We start from the raw sequence: 9852 nt of genomic DNA on the forward strand, positions 1-9852 counted from the left end.
GTAAATTTATTTCTCTTATTTATTCATTTCGTTACGTACGTCTGTTGCGTCTCGTGGAGCATGGTCCTCCGACCATGATTCTCCAAACATATATATATATATATATATATATATATATATATATATATATATATATCATGAAGATTTTCTGCTTAGATAGATACTTTTGATGTTGTTGAATTCTCTGGGCTATTTGGTTGGATTGTAAGACTTTCAGTTTCGAATGATTTGATAAAGTGGGTCCAATTCAATGTATCTATTGACTACTAATTGGTCTGAATATCATGCTTTCAGAAATCCTCTGTTATTCTAAAAATTCCCTCGATTCGGTGTTTTGACGTTTTCCTAGTCAAATCCATGTTCACACTAGTCTACATGAGTCAGTCAATCAGTAACAACGTAGAACCTGTGTTTAGTTCAAGTTACTATGTCCCATTAACACAGAGAGATTAAGTTGTCAGACCAAATCCCAGAATAGTAGCGGTAGTAGCAATAACAATGGTATTAGGAAAGATTCGGCGTTGAATATACTACCCAAAATGAAAATATAAATTAGCGAAATAAAAGCAATGTTATGAGGTATTTAGGTTCTCAGGATTTGGGGGAAGACAAAGAATGGATGTACCCGCGCCATTGCAAATGATTTTGAGCCATGTGATTGAACGTCTCTAATCATTGGTTACGATAGTCACGACAATCATCGCGATAGACAAGTCCAACCTCCACATTAAGGTAGCAGCTACTGTCGGGTCATACATACGTGGATATTTGTAATAGTACATCGTATCGTCTCACTAATGGATAGCATGTTTTCGTGCATGCGTAAGTCGATAGATTGCTTGCATTGTTCAATATAGTGTTGGTTACAGTTGAGACAGTCTATTGTGTAGATTATGTTGCATTTGTCTTCTTTCGCTGCTATGTCTTTTGGTTTGCATATAATGGCGTGAAGTGAATGCGTTGGTTCATAAGTGACATTTATTTCATAGGTTTTTAAAATCATCGTGGGAGTCTCTTAAATACTGATCAGATATATGATAGAACTATCGGTTCTCGACAACCAATCCCAAATAAGGCCATCACAACAAACTTGCTTGATAGCTGCTAAATAAGTAAGAAGTTCCTTTCTACATAAAGTGAAGTCTGGTAATATTTTCCAGAATGAAAACAAAAGCTCCGCAGTTGGACCATCTAGCTCACAGAACGCAACAATCTCTCTCTTTGAGTTACGCTTTATATGTAAACTAGCGATTCTGCCTGATCTTGGGTGCTCAAAAGTGAAGTAGATGAGTTAAGGTTTGAACCAGCGATTTAATCGAACTTATTCTGTACGTAAATTCCGAAATACACTTCTACGCCACACATGATACTACATAAATACTGTAGGATACAAGCAGTGCCATAACGTAGTTGTTTACTTATTTTCTTTCATATCTTTTTTGTGAAGAAACTTGATATGAAGAATAAATTCAAATTCATGGGTTAATTATACATGACTTGGAAATGATTTGGGTAATTATATGGCTGAAGGTGAATAGTAGATGGAAGTTTTGGCACATAACAATAACCTAGTAACTCATTACAACTTAATCAAAGACTAAACATCAGACATAATAGAGATTACACTACTAAATGATTTACTAATAGTATATTTAGATCTTCCTGAGTAATTTCGCAGCATGTTGTTTTTATTCTTCACTATTTCATCAGTAAGGGGTTGTTCAGATTGTTGAATCTCATTGACATTACAAATGGATGGCCATTCTGTGAAAGCGTGTAGCTCCTCAACAGCGGGGATCCACGACTTCACACTTGGGAATCGAACCCCGGACCTTCGTTCTCACGCGCGGACGGCCTCTAAACCACTGAGCCGGTATCCATTTGTGTTGATGTTTAACTTCAACCAATCCACGACATATTACGCGACCATCTCTTATTGTGTTTGGTAGATAACTAACTGACACCCGACACAGTTTAGCTTCATTGGCCACGGCTTCTAACTAGAACTCCTAAATTTCCTCTCAAAGCTAGTCACCAGTGCGCGCACGATAGTCTTCAATATGGGTGTGTGTGTGTGTGTGGAAGTTATTGAATTTCATTGGAATCATTTCTTTGGATTCAATAGTTTGTGTGTACGTGCATCATTAAACAATAATAGCTTGGTAATTTTGTTGTAGGCTAACTTGATTAAAAATCCCTGGCTTCTTGTAAATTAACTGTACATTATTGTATGTATGTATGTATGTGCTGAGGAATCATTGCGTTATTTAGCTTACTTTTGACCTTTAATTCTATCTAGTCTATGTGAGAAATCTGTGTATCACATCACGGATGACCCTTGTTAGTGGATTGTGATGATTCACATGCCCCATCTATAAAAGTTATTTTTATTTATGTATCCATATATACGACTGACGGTTATTACTTGTTTGTATGCGCATGTGTGTAATGTGATTTATCAGTTTGTCCTGTTTTTTTTGTAATACCATGATAGTGCAATTCTACTCCTCTCTATACACATATGCAGTTTAGTCTATAGACTGATACATTAACCAATCATAATAAGGCTATATATGTATATATATACCTTAACTTTATGGTGAATGTTTAATGAGAATGAATTTTGGATGTAAGTACTAGTGGTTGTTTCATTATAGTAAGGTAGGTAACGTATGTTACTTAAATAAAATAATTAAAATCATTTTATGTATTAAATTGGGCGAACAGATTACGATAGTATTTATGTACTCCCTTGTTATGAGTAGTTATGTTGATTCAGATTTTGTGATGCTTATACATAAGACATGTCCGACGCTTTAACCGGGTTGATGGACACGGAAAGTTCACCTAGGGGAGTTGGAAAACCCTGATTTCAAACCAATGGTGCACATGGGCTCCAGTATCCTGATGGAACAAATGGCGTATGAACCAATCGTTGGTCACCGGCTACCATGAGACTGCATCTCTTTACGATGCTCCACTGCCTTGTGGACTAGACCTTCAGGTCAACGGCTCCGGGTGTGGCCTCCTAAGAAAACCACCTGCTTCAGTTTGGTCACCCGCGCAGTATCACAGCCCTCACACAAACGAAATGAGATTTGTTTGGCGCATAGATATCTGGTGCTTTCTTGTACCAATATTTATGTGTTTAAATAATAATAATAATACATAAGACATCTGGCCAATATAAGAGAACATTTACTTAGTTAAACTCTCTCGTGTAGTATATTCATTAGTATTCTTCTTTATTTTAAAGCTGTGTTGTGGATACACGTAGGTTACTAGTATTCGATCTTATGTCTTCAAAGTACTACCTGTGTATGATGGAGTCACTTAATGAGTAATATCGATGCTAGATGCAGAGTACTATGTGAAAATAGTAAATTAGTTGGTACAATTATAAATCTTCACCGTCTGAAGTAGTTGTGGTATGCATTACGTACCTCCAACACCTGTCCATCTGGACATGGGATGCTGGCTGAGATAGGAGTAGGCTGGGAGGGAGCTAGTAGGCGGCCAAATCAAAACGTGGCATTAGTCCATAAACTTATGGATTCCTGCACTGAGTCGTTTTGATAAGTTTAAACTACCTGTTCGGGGGTTGCTGGATAACCACAATTAGTTGTTAGAAACATCTGTTGGTGACATGTCTCACAATCATGCGACTGTAATCAATTCTTGCTTTGCATGAGTTTAAAAATTATTTCCTACCTTTTATTAAGTGAATACGTCCATTATTTCTGAATCATATTCCCTATTTCTCATGATTTACTTATTTTAATCTCATTGCTACTACTGCTATTTCAACTTTCTTGCTATTTATCTTGTAAATTGTTATCACAATAAGGTATAGCGTGTGTAGCAGTGCATATCTTGTTTTAAGGTACTCTAAGTGCTAGGGGAACGTGCAGAGCGCGCATGTGAGGAAGTATATAAAAAGAAAAAATGAGCTGAAGACTTATTAAGCACATAAAATTCACATTTATTCATGAAAGCGATCGATAACAAACAGTAATAGAGTGCAACTAAGACAATTCCATAATCACAACTGGTAGTGTTACTGTGAGATTTCGAATCCGTTTCAGTTTGATGTGATAACTCAGACTGATTTAGACATGTGTTACATCCTATTTTGCGTATAACTGGTTGAAGGTTGATTAGGGTTTAAATCGGTGACTTGTTAATTGAAAGTTGATATCACAAACAACATAAAAAGTTGTTTCTCAAATCTCAATCATTCATCATCAATCTTTAGCTTGGGAACATTTGATTTGTGTGAGGGCTGTGATACTGCCCGGGTGCCCAAACTGAAGCAGGTGTTTTTCTTAGGGGGCCACACCCGGAGCCTTTGACCTAAAGATCTGATCCACAAGACAGTGGAGCATCGTGAGGAGATGCAGTCCCGTGGTAGCCGGTGACCAAAGATTGATTCATACGCCATCTATTCCCTCAGGATACTGGAGTCCGTGTGCACCAAATGAAATTTGTGCGGTGCATATGTATCTGGTGCTTCTTTGTTCCAATATTTATGTGTCCAAATAAATAAATAAATAAAGCTTGGGACAAATGCTCTTTAGTCAAAGTGGCCATACCACATTAACTCTATTAGGTAAATAACAAAATTTCAGAGTATACGAAATAATTCTCGTTTATTGAGTCATTGTATTGAAGTCAATTTCGATGAGTTCATTTCTTTTCTTAAATATACAGTGTAGTGTTTCCCTTTCTAATATTAAACTTCTCCTCATACTTATACCTTGATTAACTTAGGATTTTATATAACTTCGGTATATCCCATTATGTTACCTGTCTCTTTCACGAGAAGAAAACAATTCGATTCAATGATTTTTCTATTGTTTTTTGACCTCATTTTTCGTAAGAGGAGATAATGTTATAAGACTGAGAGTATATTGTCCTTGAACAATCAATCAGTAAGTGAAATTAAAGAAATATTGTAATAATAATAATAAAAAGATACAACGATTCTATGCGCTGTTACTCTGTAGAAAAGTACTTCATATAAACTCAGAGTAATAGGTTAAGATGATGATAAATCAGTTGATGAGGTCATGAATCTTCATCGACTGAGATGGTTGGACCACGTGTTACGTATGCCTGAACACCGATTACCACAACGCGCTATGCTGACTAGTGTAGGGGATGGTTGGAAGAAAGTTAGGGGCGGCCAAACCAAAACGTGGCATCACTCCTTGAGGTCACTAACTTCTAGTCTGAGCCATGTTGGCAGATGCAGACTACTTGGTTGGGGTCCGCGTGACTATCGTAACCAATGGTTGGAGACTCTAGGTGACATGGCTCAGAATCGATCACAATGGCGTAGGTTTATACACTCTTTATCTTCCTTTAAACGGTGAGATTAAAATTGCTTCATATCTGTCTTCCTTCCTATACTGTATCCTTATATACAACCTATCTTTTATATACTACCACCACTAAATTAACTACTTCTATGAATCCGGTGTTCATGTTGTTGTGCTAACGAGGTATGGCAACTTGGACCGATGCATATGTGTGCCTGGTCCTACGTTGTAGCTGACTGACTGACTGAATAGGTTAAGATAACAAAAGGGTGAATGAGATTGTAAATCTTCATCAGCTGAGATGACTTTGATATACATTATATATTCCAAATCACTGTCTGTCTTGACACACAGTATTGGCTGGGATAAGTATAAATTGGAAGAAAACTAAGAAGCGGCGAAGTCGAAACCTAGAATTAGTTGTTAAGGTCATTCACTGTCTATGTGGACGGTGTAATGAGATTTAGACTTGATTGGAGTCCGTGTGGTTGACCATAACCAATAATTAAATATGTTGGATGGCAGGATTCAGATTAGATTGTGATGGTGTTCATACATTTTGTTACGCAAATTCATTCTTCTCGAGTCATACCGTTTGTGTGTAATCTTTTCTTCTATTACTGATACTTTTACTGCTTTTATTACTCTGGGTTTAGTCTCGATGATTTGATCTCTCCGGGCTTATATGCCAGTTCAAAATCGAATCACTTTAATTTCTAAAGTCTTGGAAAAGAGTTTATTGTGATATTCAACTTCTCACTTGTGAGCATCTGCAACCCCACCAGAGATCAAATCCAAGACTTTTAGGTATCTCACTAAGCACCTAATCTCCAGACAACTGAGTCGATATTTAATGGTTTATATGTTCAACTTCAACCAGTCTATGATTTTGCTCTCTCAAAGAGGGATTATGGATGCACAGAATTGAAGAGCTATATAGTAGAAAAATACAGGTATCCACTGCTCCTTTCCGGTTTCCACTGGTTGTATAGCTACGGTCAGTCCGTGATGCAAACTGATTTTTATTTGCTTCACAATAAATATGTCTGTCGAATGTCCAAGCTTATTTTTTCTTTTTTCGATTAAGTTAGTGGTTTTTTAAACTCTGCCTGTAGATCTAGGGCTACTGCCAGTCGCAAGCTCACCCAAAAGAGGAGGGTTGGGAATGGGGTCGGCTACCCCATCCGGTAGAAAAAAACGTCTTGCTAGAAATACGCAAACCAGAACAAACAAATTAAACCATTTAAACTCTGCCCTGAGAGTTGACAGAAGAATTATGACGCTTCATGATGAAAGCCGAGATTCTTCAGAAGTCACGAGGCCGATACCCCTTCTAACAACCAGAGCAACAATTTATACAGGTACATGGAATGTACGAACAACGTGAGAGACCGGGAAGACCAGTCAAATAGTAACGGAAATGAGGAGATACAAACTAGTAGTACTTGAAATCAGCGGAACCCATTGGACACAAGCTGGACAGCAAAGTCTCGATACGGGAGAGATGCTGTTGTACTCCGGTCACGAGGAGGAAAATGCTCCACACGCTCAGAGAGTTGCTCTGATGTTGTCCAGAGAAGCCTCAAAATGCGCTTGTAGGATGGGAATCTCACGGATCCAGAATTATCAAAGCATCATTCAAAACAAAGAAGGAGGGGGTCACAATGAATGTTATCTAATGTTATGCACCGACCAATGATAGCAACGACGACAATAAAGGTCAGTTTTACGAGGGGCCGCAATCAATCATAGCGAAGTGCTCAAGAAAGGACCTGACCATCATGATGGGGAAACTGAACATCAAAGTCGGAATGGACAACGCCGGATATGAAGATATCATGGGACGACATGAACTGGGAGAAAGGAACAAAGATGATGAGAGGTTTGCAAACTTATGTGCATTCAACAAAATGGTTATAGGCGGCAAAATATTTCCACACAAGCGCATACATAAAGCTACATGGATCTCACCAGACCGCAACACGGAGAACCAGGTAGATCATATTTGCATCTGTAAAAGGTCCTGAAGGACAATCGAAAATGTGAGAACCAGGAGAGGAGCTGACATAGCTTCAGATCACCACTTGGTTGTGGCCAAGATGAGACTGAAGCTAAAGAAACACTGGAAAACTGGGGAAACACCATTACAAAGGTTTAATACAGCCTTCCTTCTAGATACTAACAAACTCAACCAATTCAAGATAACTCTCAACAACAGGTTCCAAGCTCCACAGGATCTACTGAAAGAACAAGAATCTACGATGGAAGACAAATGGAAAGGGATCAATGAAGCAATAACTTCAACGTGCCAGGAGTTTCTGGGCCCTAAGAGGCATCATCATAAGGAATGGATCTCTATGGGAACCCTAGACAAGATTGAAGAAAGGAAGAACAAGAAGACAGCAATTAACAACAGTCGAACACGAGCAGAGAAAGTCGGGGCACAAGCAGATTACACAGAAGCAAACAAGCAAGTGAAGAAGAGCATTAAAGCCGACAAGCAGAAATACATGGAAGAACTAGCAACGACGGAGGAAAAAGCTGCAAAAGAAGGGAATATGAAACAACTATATGATACAGCAAAGAGACTAACAGGGAGATATAGTAAACGGGAGAGACCTGTCAAGGACAAAGAAGGCAAGACAATAACTGAAATTCAAGGACATAGGAACAAATGGGTGGAACACTTCGAGGAACCCTTTTATAGATCTGCTCAGTTGGATCCACGGGACATCGAAGCAGGAAAGCTGGGAAAGACGCTGTAAATGGATAGGAAATACATTGTGGAAATCATTAAACTGTATCACGAGACAAGTGCTAACTTGGAATTCTGAAAGGAAACGAAAAAGAGGATGATCAAAGAACACACTTCGTCGAGAATTAGAAGCAGACATGAAAATAATGAATAGCATCTAGAAAGAATTACCCAGGACAGAGTTGGATGAAGGACACTGGTGAGCGGTCTATGCTCTTCCATGAGGGGTAACAGGCGTAAATAAGTAGTTTTTTTTGACCATTTTTTTTTTACCTAACACTGATACATCCTCGCTATATGTATCTTCTTTGCTAACTACTACTTTTAATGGTTATTTTTTGGTTAAATTGAATTGTCATAGTTGAAATCATGAGTCAATTGAAGCTAGACCACCATCAAAAACCTGGAAGCACTGGATGGCCTTTTCTTCCTATTGTGGGACTCCTCAACAGTGTGCACCCACGAACCCGCCTCGCGAGCGAGATTCGAACCCAGGACCCACCAGTCTCGCGCCGGAGCACTCAATCGATAGACTACTGAGCCGGCCGGCATCCAACGGTGTTAATATCCAACTTCAACCAATCCATGATTTTGAACAACCGTTCACCAATTGTCTTCAATGAGTTGATATCTCTACAACAGACTTGGTTGAACTCCACTAGTCACTGCTTCCCATTAGAACTCCAGGAAATATCTATTGAAGTTAGTCACTAGTGAGCTAGACCACCTAGTTTCAATGGACTCATGATTTCAACTATGAAAATACTAAATTCTCCATAAAACCTCTTCTGATCTGTAAAAATTGAATTGTAACAATATGGATAATTACAAAATATATTGTAAAAATCAGTACCAAATTCAGGTCAGTTTATATGCGTGATCATCCCAATGCAAATTCAATTGGGTAATAGTAATAATCATTTTTTAAAAAATTTAAGTTTAAATTTTTCGGAAATCTGAAATTTTGTAGGTCACTTTAAAATGAATATTTTGAACAAAATTGTTATAAATGTGAAATAATTCGAATTCTGGTTGACCTTTGGTGAAAGTGATTGTATACACTTTATTGCGAAAATAAACTCAACAATCAGAGTTGAATTCACTTGGTATTGTTTGTTTGAATCTTTCAAATTGAGTTGTTGTTGCTATAGATACTAAAAAATGTCAAGTGTGTAGCATGAAGGAATGATAAAATGAATTTTGTTATTGTAAAACACATTACTTATTTGCTAGTGATGGTACATATAACAGTTTAAACATTAAAACCCTCCGTTTGTTCATTCACATCATACCTGGGCATTGTTGTCACCAAAAGAGTTACCATGATATATTCAGTTTCGTGAAAGAAATCTGCTGTAATGACACAGCACTAATATTGATGATAGAGTCTTTTATTTTATTTATTTAAACACATAAATATTGGTACAAGAAAGCACCAGATACATATGTGCCATACAAATCTCATTTCATTTGTGTGAGGGCTGTGATACTGCCCTGGTGCCCAAACTAAAGTAGGTGGTTTTCTTAGGCGGACACACCCGGACCCTTTGACCTGAAGGTCTGATCCACAAGACAGTGGAGCATCGTGAGGAGATGCAGTCTCATGGTAGCCGGTGACCAACGATTGGTTCATACGCCATTTGTTCCATCAGGATACTGGAGCCCATGTGCACCATTGGTTTGAAATCAGGGTTTTCCAACTCCCCTAAGTGGACCCTCAGTGTCCACCAACCCGGACATTCGCATTTCGTCCTTTCAATTTCGTAAACAACGGTA

This window comes from Schistosoma mansoni, chromosome W (genome assembly GCF_000237925.1).
Source record: "Schistosoma mansoni strain Puerto Rico chromosome W, complete genome".
Taxonomy (NCBI): Eukaryota; Metazoa; Platyhelminthes; class Trematoda; order Strigeidida; family Schistosomatidae; genus Schistosoma; species Schistosoma mansoni.